This window comes from Camelus dromedarius, chromosome 7 (assembly GCF_036321535.1).
Source record: "Camelus dromedarius isolate mCamDro1 chromosome 7, mCamDro1.pat, whole genome shotgun sequence".
NCBI lineage: Eukaryota > Metazoa > Chordata > Mammalia > Artiodactyla > Camelidae > Camelus > Camelus dromedarius.
Window position 1 is genome coordinate 83,997,256 of NC_087442.1, and position 13,243 is coordinate 84,010,498.

General features: G+C 45.2%; 1 protein-coding gene across 4 annotated transcripts in view; it reads left to right on the forward strand.

The window, feature by feature from the left end:
- Positions 1-13,243, forward strand: part of CCM2 (CCM2 scaffold protein) — a 56,006-nt gene that overhangs the window by 2,167 nt on the left and 40,596 nt on the right. Inside the window, exon 1 of one of the 4 annotated variants that reach the window (XM_031454575.2) lies at positions 104-420. The exons of the other annotated variants lie outside the window; for them this stretch is intronic. The gene's annotated coding sequence lies outside the window, so the exon portion shown is untranslated. Of the gene's footprint in view, positions 1-103; positions 421-13,243 lie in introns of those variants that run through there. 4 annotated transcript variants of the gene reach the window in all.

Genomic DNA, 13,243 nt, shown 5'->3' on the forward strand with positions numbered 1-13,243 from the left:
ACTTTACCTATTGCTCTCAGCCAATCACAGGCCAGCAGAACCTTCCTGCTCTGCTCCTCCATTCAATGTGAGGTCACCTCCAACTCAATATGCTGTTCTCATTATGGTAAATCATCCAGAGATACCTATTTTAAAACTTGTACACAAATTCAAGCGAAAGCAGTGCATAATGACTTACCAGTTTTATGAAAGTATCTTCTGGACGTTTAAATTCTCTTTCCAAGTTAGCTCCCCCAAAATGCAGATTTAAACCTTTAAAAATGTGGATCGGTAGGCTTTTCAGATCTTCAGATGCTTGTCTTGGTGTTCTGTTGAGCAGTTATTCAGGCTTGTTCTAACGTGGCCTGTTTCCTCAGGACAGGAGTCATGGAGCTGCCAGAGAACCAGTAGACCAGAGTGGATTTCATATAAAGTGCACAGGTACAGCCCTGTCCTTTCTCAGGCTACCCTGGCACATGTGATGAGGGTGACTTGAGCCAGTGATGTCCCACGGAAGGTGCTGGGTGACGGGGATGTGGGAATAGTGGGGAAATGGGTAGGTCTAGGGGATGAGTGTGTGAACAGAGACGTCCACTGGCTGTTAGAGGCATGAGACCCCAGGAGTAGGAATGACCATGGAGGTCACTCTCTTGCCTGAGTGTCCCTAGAGTGACTGGTACCTTTCAGGCCACAAGTCCTGGTTTGGGGTTTGGAGAATAAGGCTGCCTCCTTACAAGACAGACCCGAGTTCCATGCATTTTGATACTATTCTGTCAGATTGTAATTCCTTTCTGTAAGAAAGTTAGGTGTACGCTTGGGTAGGATTGTGTGCATTTTTGTGAAAACAGTTGATTCAGATGAGGATCACCGCCGTTGTTGGGAAGACACAGTTGTGGGAAGTCACCTTTGGCCCTCAACCCTGTTCAGGTCCCGGTTTCTGCTGCTTGTACTGCTGTTGGGGCATAGGTCGCACCACAGGTGGCCGTGATTTCAACCTGAACAAAGTTAAATATTTTTACATTGACCTACTTTATTTGTATTCTTAAAAAAAAAAGATTATGAAGTACCTTAGAAATGTAGGACTGGATATAAATTATAATGAAGGATTATAATTAATTATTAATAATTAATTAATTAATAATGTCGGGTGTAATATTGTGTTTTGTCAAGTTCTGATCTGACAGTCATATATCCTGAGCTATTTATAGGTGAAATAATATGACTTCTGTGATTTGCTTTACTCAAACTAGATTGAAAAAAGGGAAGGTATAGTTGAATACTTTGGCAGTGGGTATTTATCATTTGTTATTCTGTTTGCTTCTGTGAATTTTTGAAATTTCCATGTCAAAACTGGGGAGGAAAAAACCCTCTAGGTTATGGGCCCCCAGTTATTGGCCCATGTACTTGTCAAATCATCTCTCAGCTAGTGTCTGTGAGGACCTGGGCACTGGAGCTAAGTTCCAGCAGCCCTCAGGCAGCCATACCTTCTCCACAGGTATGTGCGGGTACACGTAAGTATTTGTATAGCTCAAGTGAAAGTTTAAAGACAGGATTCTTACTACAAGCAATGCACTCCCTGATTTCATTGCTGTTTTTTTTTTTTTTTTAACTGCTGGTCACGACTTACTAAATTGCCTTTATAACTGAATTGATTCCATAGCTGCCATAGTCATAATATGAGTTAACAAAGTGAATTTGGGCCTCTATACCTTGCTTTGTCTTTTCTGTCGGAGAGCTGTCACAGCGATTCTTGGGTGGCAGTCTGGTGCCCTGGGGTTAGGAAGCAGGAGGACCACCGCAGGAGGTCCCTGGCAGAGACCTGGGTCAGGTGGTCAGTAGGCGAGCCCCAAATAACTGGCAACTGTGAGGCTCGCTCCTCTTCTGGTTTGGAGAATGACTGTTTGCACAGTATCGTGTATGTATTAATTTTCAGCATTAGGAACTGTGGACTCCCTGGTCTCCTTTGTCAGAGTGGTAACCCACTGACCAAAATAATTTAGATTCAGAAAGCACATCAGAATCTCACAGTGCTTTTCTGTTACTGCTCCAGGCATCGTTTAAGAGGAAGATAGTGCAGAGGAAACATTTGTATAAGCAATAGTGCTGCAGTAGGGGCCGCTCTGAAATGAGAGGGGCCGTCAGCATTCTGCCCCATGAGGTCGGGGACAGGTGCCTTCTGTGCTCAGTCGGTTTGGTCACTGCGGTTACTGTTGGTCTTTTGATTCTTCATTTCTGCCGGCGATAATAACCCAACTGTCCCATCCTCATTACCACTCTGTGGTGTGATTCAGTTAAGTTACTACAGATTTAGCTGATCGGCGTGAAATCATCATATTTATTTATTTGAGTGCCTATTACGTGCTTAGTACAGTGGAAGGGCTAAGGACATTGCATTTTACTTGGAGAGTGAACTGCTCACACAATGTTAGAGAATGACAGAGGGCCGGTGCCAGCATATCCAGAGAGACACAGGCATCTGCTGATTCTACACGGGACCATGTATGTGATGATCAGAAGCAGGAGAGGTGGAGACTTGAGGCCCCGAAGTGCTGGGAGGGCACTGGGGCTGGGGTGTGGGATGAGGGGAGTTTGGTTTTGGTCTTGGGTGCAGCTGAAGCCGCTGGAGGTTCTCTGTTATTCTTTGAAGAACTGTCGGTCGGTACTGACTGCGTGCCAGGCCCAGATGCTGGGGGACAGGCGAGCTCTGTGGCTGCAGAGCTTGAAGCGGAGCTCAGAGGACAGGTGACGGCAGACTGGTAGGAAGTGTGGTTTGATAAGAGTGAATAAGAAAATCTTTCTGTTATGAAGACATCACGTGCAAGTGTAGAGAAAACTTCCTAATGAAGCCCCCGTACCCCAGTGTTGAATATTGTCAGTATTGTCAGCTGTCTTTTCAGGTGCAGGTTTTCCTCATCCATCCCTGCTCCCCAGGTGTCACGAGCAAAATTGTGTTCCCCCACGCTTCGTATGGTGAAGCCCTGACCCCCAGCACCTCAGAATGGGCCTATATTTTGGAGATAGGGCCTTTAAAGAGGTGATTAAGGCTAAACGAGGTCAGTCGGGTGGGCCCTAATCTCATGTGACTGACGCCCTCATAAAAGGCAGTTTGAACAGAGACACCAGAGAGATGCACACAGAGGAAGGACAGTGTGAGGACCAGGGAGAAGATGGCTGTCCCTGAGCCAAGGAAAGAGGCCTCAGGAGAAACCAAACACCTTGGTCCCAGACTTCCAGCCTCCAGGACGGGGAGAGAATAAATGTGGGCTGTTAAAGCCACCAGGTGTGTGGTGCTTTGTGAAGGCAGACTAAGCAGGTTATTTTGAAGCAGATCCTAGACATCAGGCTGATAGGACAGGACTCTAAGGTGGCTGGTCCTGTGCTAGGACTCCTTTCAGTGGGACTTGGTCTCAGTCTAGCCCTGAGGTTCTGAGGACCTGGCCTCCACTGTCACCTCAGACATGGACAGACTACTCAAAGTGGAGGGGCCACCTGCACCCTACTATGCATGGGCCCCAAGCCTCACACTCCCCCCAGGGGTTTGTAGCAGGGGATTGGGCTGAGCCTCCGTGTCATTGTCCTGACCCATGGTCTTTGCTGGCACTTTCTGCTTCTCCGTTCACTATTTCTTACCCCTCAGTCCAAGGACAGTGGCACTTCTTCAAATGTGGCGCTCAGTTTTAACAGTCACGCAGTTGTGAGGGAGTTTAGATTTGGATCTGTCAGTTTAGTCGAAATAAAAAGGACATTTCTCCCTTAGCTCAGTCCAGTGCCAAAACCGTTACAGTTTTTCCTCCTAAGTGTGCCTGAACAGTAGCAGTTTTCTGGATTATGTTAAGAGGGCATTTGATCCCAGGCATTAGATGTGCGCAGCACAACGAGAATAATCCTCCTTAATAAGTGCAGCAGGAAGTTGGACTTTGGGCTTTTGTTCGAGGCTTAGGATGGTGAACTGCAGTGTGTATCTTGTAATCCAGGAGGTGGAAAGAACAGCCGAATTCTGAAAGTGAGAAAACCGGTCCCTCTGACCCTGTTGCATTACTGTTCTTCAGGAGAACCTGGTGTGGAAGTGTCACTCAGGGTGGGAGATGCTGTTTCACTTATATTGTTACTTGTGACTCTGAGAAGAAGAGAGAGACTTCTATTTATTTGAATCTTTATTATCCATCCTATAGTTTGAAATTACATGCCATTTCCTACCCAAATCTAACATGCTTCCTGTGTGTCATTATTGTTAATTCTACAGCAGGTGTGGTTTAGAATATTCCATTCTTTCCCTTGCTCTTTACATGATGGGGATGCAGTTTTATTAATTTAATGCCTCAGACTGACGTATATGTCAAGTGTGTTATCTTACTTGTTACACATAAGGAAATGTTCCAGGTCTCACCATGTCTAAGTGTTTTATTGTTGCCACTAGATGTGTTGCTGTAAATAGCACTTAACGTTTTATGTTCTGAGATAACGCACAGTAGCTGAAGCAGACCTGCCTGTGGTACATCTAATGTCAGACCTATTTCACGCTCTCTTCTAAGGCTCCTTTCCCTTCACGTTGTACACCTTCAGCCCTGCTCCTTAGAAGAGGAATATATAGCCGCAGTCTGCTTTTTCCAGCAGCACCCCCACCTCGCATTTTATTACGAAAAGTTCTCAATACACCGAAGTCAGAAGAATTTTTACGGGAAGTACCTAGGACATCCACTGCCTAGATTCTACCATAATGTTTGCTGTACTTGTTTTATCCATATCTACCCATCTCCTCATCCCTCTATCCATCCGTCAACCTGTTTTATTTTTCTGATGCATTTCAAGTACATTGCAGACATCAGTGCACTTTGATCTAAACACTTCAGCAGGCGTATTATTAACTAGAGTTCAGTATTTGTTTATAATTTTCTTTTGCTGTTAAAGTTATATTTAGTGAAATGTACACATCTTAAATGTACATTAGCTAAATTTTAAAAAATGCATACACCTGTGTAACCCAAACTCCTGCCAAGAAATAGACCATTGCCATCAGTCAGAAACTTCCCTTATGCCTCTTAGAAGTCCCTTTCCCAGGTAACCACTGTTCTGTTTCCACTGTCGATTAGTTCTGTCTGGATTAGTCCTATCTGTTTTAGAACTTCATACAGATGGATTCATACAATATATGTATATTCTCGTGTGCAAGGATCCTTTCATTCAGCGTAATGTTTTTGAGGTTCATCCATAATGTTGCATGTGTCAGTTACTGCTGAGTAGTATTTTGTTGTATGTATATACCACAATTCATCTGTCACTTGCTGTCCGACATTTGGGTTCTTTTTAGTTTTATTATGAAAAGCTGCTATAAGTGTTTGTGAACAACTCATCGCGTGAACATGTTGTCATTTCTCTCGGCCAAATACCTAATAGTGGAATTGCTGAATTATATAGTAACTACATATTTAACTTTATAAAACACTGCCAGAATATTCCCTACTGAATTTCTGTCTGCTAATTCTATCAGGTGTTGAGAGAGAAGGGTGTTAAAATCTCTAGTTATTGTTTTAGATTCACTTGTTTCTCCCTGTAGTTCTGTTCATTTTGGCTTCATGTATTTTTAAGCTCTGCTCTAAAGAACATACACATTTAGGATTATTTTGTCTTTTTTTTTTTTTTAATTGAAGTACAGTCAATTACAGTGTGTCAATTTCTGGTGTACAGCACAGTGTCCCATCATGCATATACAGACATATATTTGTTTTCATATTTTTTGGTAGGATTATTATGTCTTGAAACGGCTCTTTTTCATTATGAAATGACCATCTTTATTTCTGGCAATAATCCTTAGTTTGAAATCTACTTTGTCTGATATTAATATGGTCACAGCAGCTTTCTTATGCTGTATGTTTGTATGGTGTGTCTTTCATGAATAGCATAGTTGTTAATTTTTTTAATCTAGGGTAACAACTTCTGCCTTTTAATTTTGCCATTTATATTTAATGTAATTGTTGATCTGGTTGTATTTGTCTACCATTTTGCTATTTGTTTTCTATTTCTCTTTGCACTTTATTCCTTTGTTTCTCCTTTTCTGTCTTCTTTTGGGTTGACTATTTTTAGTATTCCATTCTATTGCTAACTGCTCTTCTGCTGTATCTCCTCTAAGCATTACAATATGCATCCATAACTTGTCACTGACTGCCGTAAATTAATGTCATAACCTTTCTTATCTAGTGTAAGAACCTTTCAGAAGTACCATTCCATTTATACTTCCTCCTTTCATTTGTATAACTTTTGATACACATTTTATTTCTATACATGTTATAAATTCAACATTATATGATTTTTTCAATTGATTTGTCACCTTTTTCTGTTGAAATCGTTTTGTTTTTTTTTTAATGGAGGTACTAGGGATTGAACCCAGGACCTTGTACATGTAAGTATGTGCTTTACCACTGAGCTGTACCCTCCCCCTGAAATAGTTTTAAATTTATGTACAAGTTGGAGAAGTAGTACACAGACCACTCATATACCTTCCATCCAGATTCCCTAATTTTTAACATTTCTGAACCATTTACAGTTAAATTGCAGACATGATGCCCCGTGGTCCTTTGTCCTTCAGATCGTATTTCCTCAGTACAGGGACACTCCAACCTCATATCACTAAGACCATGGCAATCAGGAATTAACATCATCAATATTACCGTCTAATTCACGTACTCCATCCAAACTTGTTGATTGATGTCGATTCGCCTCAGCTGTGATCACTTGCCAGATTTCTCTATTTTAAAATTCTTATTCTTATTCTACTCACAAGATTATAATCCTGTATTATCATTATTTACTGTGAAGCTCAAATTGTCCCAAGTTTAGATAGTAGGAGCTACTTTAAACTGACTCTAGTGTCTTTATTTTTCATTGTGGTAAAAAATCTCTAACATTCAATTTACCATCTTAACCATTTTTAAGTGTACAGTTCAGTCATGTTAAGTATATTTATATTATTGTGTATCTGGTGTCTTGTGACAAATCCCTAGTATTCTTTGAGCTCTTGCTTACATTTGCTACAAAATTGTTCCTGGGTAATCTGATACTTTCCTGTCCAGCCCTGAACCTGTCCAAGGAGCGCTGATTGTATTCAGTGGAAATGATATTTAGAAACCAAGATCTGGTTAGTAGATGTGCTTATTGCAGTTGGGGTGTTATTGCTTCTAGATCCTAGAGGTCATAACCTTAATCTGTGAGAGGGTTGTTCTGATACCATCTACTCTGTTTTGAGAATAGGAACCTCTTTGGGGTTATTTTTCTTGACAATATTTTTTGGAGATCTTTCATTATGGGTATATAGTTTTTTTCTTCTTCTGAAGAGCTGAATGGCATTTTCTTCTGTGGTTTAATATAATTCCTTCAAACAGTAGCCTATTTATGGACTTTTAGATTATCATTTTGCTCTAACAAAAAATGCAGTTATTAGCCTTCTACTAACCTAACACGTGTGTAAGTGTATCTACAGGATTGATTCCTGAAAATGCAGTTGTCAGGGAAGCTTATGTATATTTGTAATTTTATAGATAGTGACAATTTGTTCCCCATAGTGAGTGTACCAGTTTTTATTCTTAACAATTTGTGAGAGTGCTTGTTTTTGAATATCCACGCCCACGTAGCACATTACCAAACTGTTGAAAATTTACCAAGCTGATGAAAATGGTATTAGCTAATAATTTTGGATTTTATTTTCCAAAGTGCACTTAAAGGTTTTTTTTTAAGTTAAAAACTCCACTTACATCTTAGAAAAAAATAGCAAAATATAAGAATAATGGAAAAAATCTTATCTGCTAGAAACAACTATTAGAGCTTTTCAGATTGCCTTCCCATGTGTGTATACTTTTGTGTTTGTATACACAGTCTTACTTCCTTGTTTTCCCCTGGGGAGAGGTAATTAGGTTGGTTGGTTTGTTTTTAGAGGAGGTACCGGGGATTGAACCTGGGACCTCATGCACGCTAAGCACGCGCTCTACCACTTGAGCGACACCCTCCCCCCCCCACAGTCTTATTTCTTTGGTGTCATTTATTTCAAACACTTGTTCAGGGCCCACTGAGTACAGTGATTTCTGGGGAGCTGTTGCTTCCTTCCTCAATCTCCCTCACCATCTGATGGTGGATCTGGGGGGTGTCTTAGTGCTGTGAGGTTGAGAGGCCTGAGTGCATTTAGAAGGGCGGAGAGCGGTGGGTCAGGATGTACACTGGGCAGAGTGAGCGCGTTCTCCGTACCACCCCTCCCCACCTCAGCCCAGCTCCGCATCATGTGGTCCTGTTGCTGCTGCAGAAGCCGAGGCCCACTGGGCTTCTCCGTGCTAATCAGCACAGGTTTCTGTAGCAGCATTGGGCACATGTAGAGACAAGCCCGAGATGAAGCATGCCTTCCAGGTAAGCATCAGGAGTGGAGTTACTTAGCCCGGAAGGAGGTCGAGGAGTCAAGGTAACTGGTTGTGAATCTTCTAAAGATCCCGGTTGTGTTTTAGTACTTGTTTTGAACAGACACCTGTGGACCCCATTTCTGGAGTGACCCTCCTGTGTGTGTGTGAACTTTGGTTCCCTCTCAGAGCTGTATTTTTGTTGTAACTACCAGAGGCAGAAACACTTGTTGCAACACGTCCTGTTGGTGGTATTTTATTACCCCAAATATGCCAGGAATACTGCTCGGGAAATCCTTATGTCTGGATCCTCCACATCGTAAGAAACGTGCTTGGGTCCCCAGTGCCACGTCTATTTTGGGGAGGAGGCATGATTTGCCTTTTTCGGAAAAGGGCCTGGAAACGTCGGCCTGCCTTGTCTCCTCGAATGCCCCCTTTCAGCAGTGGAATACCCCGTTCTCCCGTCCCTGCCTTCTTTCTTCCATTTTTTGGATCTCAGACAAAGAGGGCTAAGTTGATCATACATATGATTGTTCCCTGCCAGGCCTCCCTGGTGCTTTCTGTTTATTTTATTTATTCATTTATCTGCTCATTTTCTTTGCTCCCCAGTCCCCCCCCTCCTCTTTCATATCCCTCCTTCCTTGGCAACCGTCCTTTCGTGTTTAATGGGGGTCCTTTTGTTTGTGTGTGCCCTTGTAGAATGTGTTGTTTTGATGTGTGTTTTAAAGAATCTGTATTTTGAAATAATTTCAAACTCAAGAAAAACTGCGAGACTAGCACAGGAGGGCCTGTGTACCCCTAGGGGAACTGACACTGAGGTGGTGGCCCCTACAGAAGCAGTGTGGCGAGCACACTGCCCGGCCCTTTCTCTCAGCATGCGCTCGGTGTCTCTGTGCACATCTCTGGTGTTGCTTCCATCACATTCCTGACCGTCTACTCACCAGGGATGTGGCTAGATTTTAAAAGACCATCCTGTTGGCCATTCCAGTCTCTTCTGGTCGCCCATCACCGTGGGGCCAGGTTCTACTGGGGATGCCCATTGGCCTTGCCAGTGGCAGTGGTTCTTTGTGGGTGTTTATGTGGGCTCCATGAAGATTCCAGTCACGGATTGGCCGTCACATCTGTCCCACGGTGGGAGCCTGGACGGCTGCCCCTTGGTCACTGTGTCCAGTGCATTGGGCTGTGGGAGATTCATGAGCACTAAGGCAGACAGCTCAGCTTCCGTGGACCGTGCACCTTGGGGGCAAGGCAATCTTTACCAGCCGTGACCTGGGTCCAGCCTGGTGGGCGAGGCCCTCCTGAGCCGGCAGTGTGGGTAAGGGGGACCTTGCTTCCCCTCGGTCCAGACCACGCGCAGCTGCCTGTTTATGGAAGTGGCTAGGTTTTGCCATTAAGTGGAGGTGTTCTTTCTGTCTCTCAGTAGGCATTTCTGGGGCGGGTCTCGCCTTACGAGAAGGCAGTTGGGAGAGAACTTGTCAGAACTGTGGTCGAGCTGTCATCATTTTTCCTTCAGTGGGTGCTTTTCTCCTTCGTCTAGTTCCCTCCGTGGGTGCTCCTCTCCTTATAGGAGAAACGTTTTCTATATCCCAAGGGACCATCGAGGGTTGGCATCCTCTCTGTTGTTAGTGACTGTGGGGACAGTGTGTGACATGCTCCCTATGGTGCTGTCCAGATGGCTCACAGGTGACCTGGGAAAGTGAGGCCTTGGACTTCGCTCTCCCCGTGATCTGCCCCTTTAGACAGAAGTGGTTGGATGGCATGCAGCCTCACAGGTGGTTCCCTCTGGAAGCTGTCAGTCCGCTACGACTCCCACGAGGAAGAAGCACCACCACCCCTTGGCACGTGCCGGCTTTGGGTGGCTGGTGGAGAGTTCAGGCAGTAAAGGCCTACTGCTCACTCTGCCAGGTGCAGGCAAACTGACTTTGGTTTTCTTCCTGGGGGGCCCAGCTTTCTTTTGGAAGGCACTAGCAGTGTCTGAGCCAGCAGCAGCAGCAGCAACACATTCAGGCCCCGTTACCATGCCAGGCATCGTGGGGACAGCAGCCCTGCTGTTTGAAGGCTCCGTGCAACAGTGGCTTCTGTTCCCCTGACTGGGTGGGACCTCGGGGCTGGACACGGGTTCACTAGTGCGTCTTGGCCCCTTTGGGGGTGCCAGTCACTCTTAGCTGTGCATTTGGCAGGCCTTTCCATGCAGGGTCACCTACACCAGCCTCCAGGCTCTGCCTTCAATGCCTCTGCAGTTTCTCTGCCAGTTACATGGGCTGATGAAATAGTGCAGCTCAAATGCACAACCACAACCAGGGTTCTAGTGAAGACAGCAATATGTGGGGGGGCGGGGCAGGCTCCTGGACCTCGTCCTCCTTCCCAAACCCCACCCCCTGTTCCTGCATCCCAGGCTGGGCTCTTAGACCAGCTGCTGTCTCCTCCCGCCCACTTGCTCAGCCCCTCCAGCCGCCTTGGCTTCTCCCTTTGTTCTGTAGTAACTCCAGCCTATCATAGAAGATTATGATTACAGATATATACTTTAGGATTAAAATGAACAGAAACGCTCAAAATCCCTCTGAGAGAGACTCCTGGGACTCACAAGCATGGACTTGAAGTACAAGACACCTTGTGCTTGGCTGGGACAGTGGCATTGCCACAGTGTCTGTTCTCCCCGAGTCAGTTTATAATGTGACCCTGATAGAAACACCATTGGGCTTTTCAGTGGAGCTAGACCACTTGACTTAAAGATCAGTTTTGTTCTGAACAAGCAAGAACAACCTCTGAAAAGGAGCGATGAGGGAGGAACCCCAGGTTGGGTCATGCTGTCCTGCCCCTGATGAAAGCTACGTGGTTGTCCCGGGATAAGCTGCAGGAACAGAGGAGAAGATGCAGAAACAGACCCTGATCTGTAGGGAAACTGAGTGCGCAGTAAGATGGCATTTTGCAGCCGTGGGGAAATGATGAATGGGTGGTATTGGGGTAACTTGACAAACATGTGGAAAGGGTAAAATCATGTACACCAGGATGAACAATAGATGGTTCAGAGATTTAAATACAAACAGAATAATTAAGCCATAAAGGCGCTAGGCAAAAGCATGGGTGAATTCTTCAGTGATCTGGGAGGTGAGGAAGCTTCCTTAATTTGAAATTCAGAGCAATGAGGGGAAAGAGCAGAAGATCTGATAACATAAACATAAGCAAAGTAGAAAGACAACATATTGAAAAAAGATTGCAACTGAAGAAAACAAAAGGTAAATATCCCGTGTATAGTAATCATCTAAAAATAGGGAAAACAAAGGCTGAGAGGAAAAGCCAGCCCAAGGGTGGGAACAGACAGCTCACTGAAAAAGAAACGCAAAAGGCTTTCAAATCTGTGAAAAGGCAGCTCTGACCCTGGCGAGAACTAAGACCACATGGAGCGCCCTTTCTCACCTTGCAGGCCGGTGGAAATCCCTGGGTGGTCAGGGATGAGCAGCCGGCCAGCACAACCCCTGGCAAAGCACAAAGGGGCAGTGCCGGGCTGCAGCCTGGCCCACTGACGGACCCGGCCTCCCACTGCCACAGACCTCCCCCCAGGAAGCACTGGCAGAAATACGAAGCGGTTCGTGCACCTGGCCGTTCATCGTGGCCCTGTTCCATCCGCAAGGCGTGGGCTCCCTCAGCAGTGCTTCCTCCACCTGGTGGGATGTGCGGCAGCGCCCCGCCCCGCACACAGGCTCCGGGACGTGTGTGTGCACCTGCGCGCGTGCTTCCGTGTGTGCGTGTGGATCTGTACTCGCTGATCTTTCTTAGATAATCATCTAGAAGGGAGGGGTAGTCTCAGCATGGGTCTTGTGAGTTTGGAACCATGTCATGTTTCACAGTATTACAAATTGAATCAAAATATTAAAAAAGTCACTTTAAAAATCAAGAGCAATTTATAGAAATGCATAAACAAATGAAACACATAACCTCACAGAGAAGAGTTATCTCAAGTAAATAAATCATAGAAATCCGACAGTGTGCCTGCAGTGGGACAAGCACTATGGACAAGAAGAAATACAAAAAAAACCCCTAAACAATTGTTTTCAGTAATCACTTTATTAGTAATAATACTGGTATCGTTATTTTGCAACTGTTCCGTTTGTTTTAGGGTAAAGTGAACCTGTGGTTACATTGACAGCATTACACACTGGCTTATCACTATGTGTGATAGCAAAGAAGGTAATTAATGAGCTTGTAGTCCTCAATTTGAATTGGAAATATCACTATGGACTCATGAGGTCTTTCCCCAAGAAAAAGACCTCCTCACTCTCTGTCACAAAGTCCCAGAAAGGATGAGGCAGTGCGCACCCTGGGGGAGTGGTGGGTCTGCACCAGCATTTCCCGCTAGGGGGCAGCAGCGCCCCTCGGAGCAGTGGCTGATTCCAGGTCGGGGGAGCCGTCAGGGGCCTCCAGGGTCCACTTTGAAGAGACCGCTGCTCGTCAGGGATGGTGCAATTGGAGCATTCATAAGATGATGACTAAAGTATTGTTTGCCATGGGCGATTCTAAGGAATGCCCATTACTTTGAAAGCTATGGCTGAAGGGAAAGGATGATGGGTTTAACTTGACTTCTCTGAATGAATGATCTGTACCTCAGGGCGACCAAATAGTTGAGGAGGGGAAAGTTGCCAAGAGAATGAGGGATGGTGAGATTGAGTTAGGGCGAGGTTAAGTATCAGTTTCAGGGCTGGTCTTCTGTCTCACCTCTCCCTCAGCGGGCTTGGGGTCCTTGAGAAGGTGAGGAGTCCCTCCCTGCCACGGGGGGCCAAGGGGGTGTGCTGGGAGAGGGGATGTGCAGGGGGGAGGCAGTGCTTGCTTGCCTCACACAGATGTCGCTGGGTTCAGTCCTGGGACCTCTGTCCAAAGGACGCCAGGCTCAG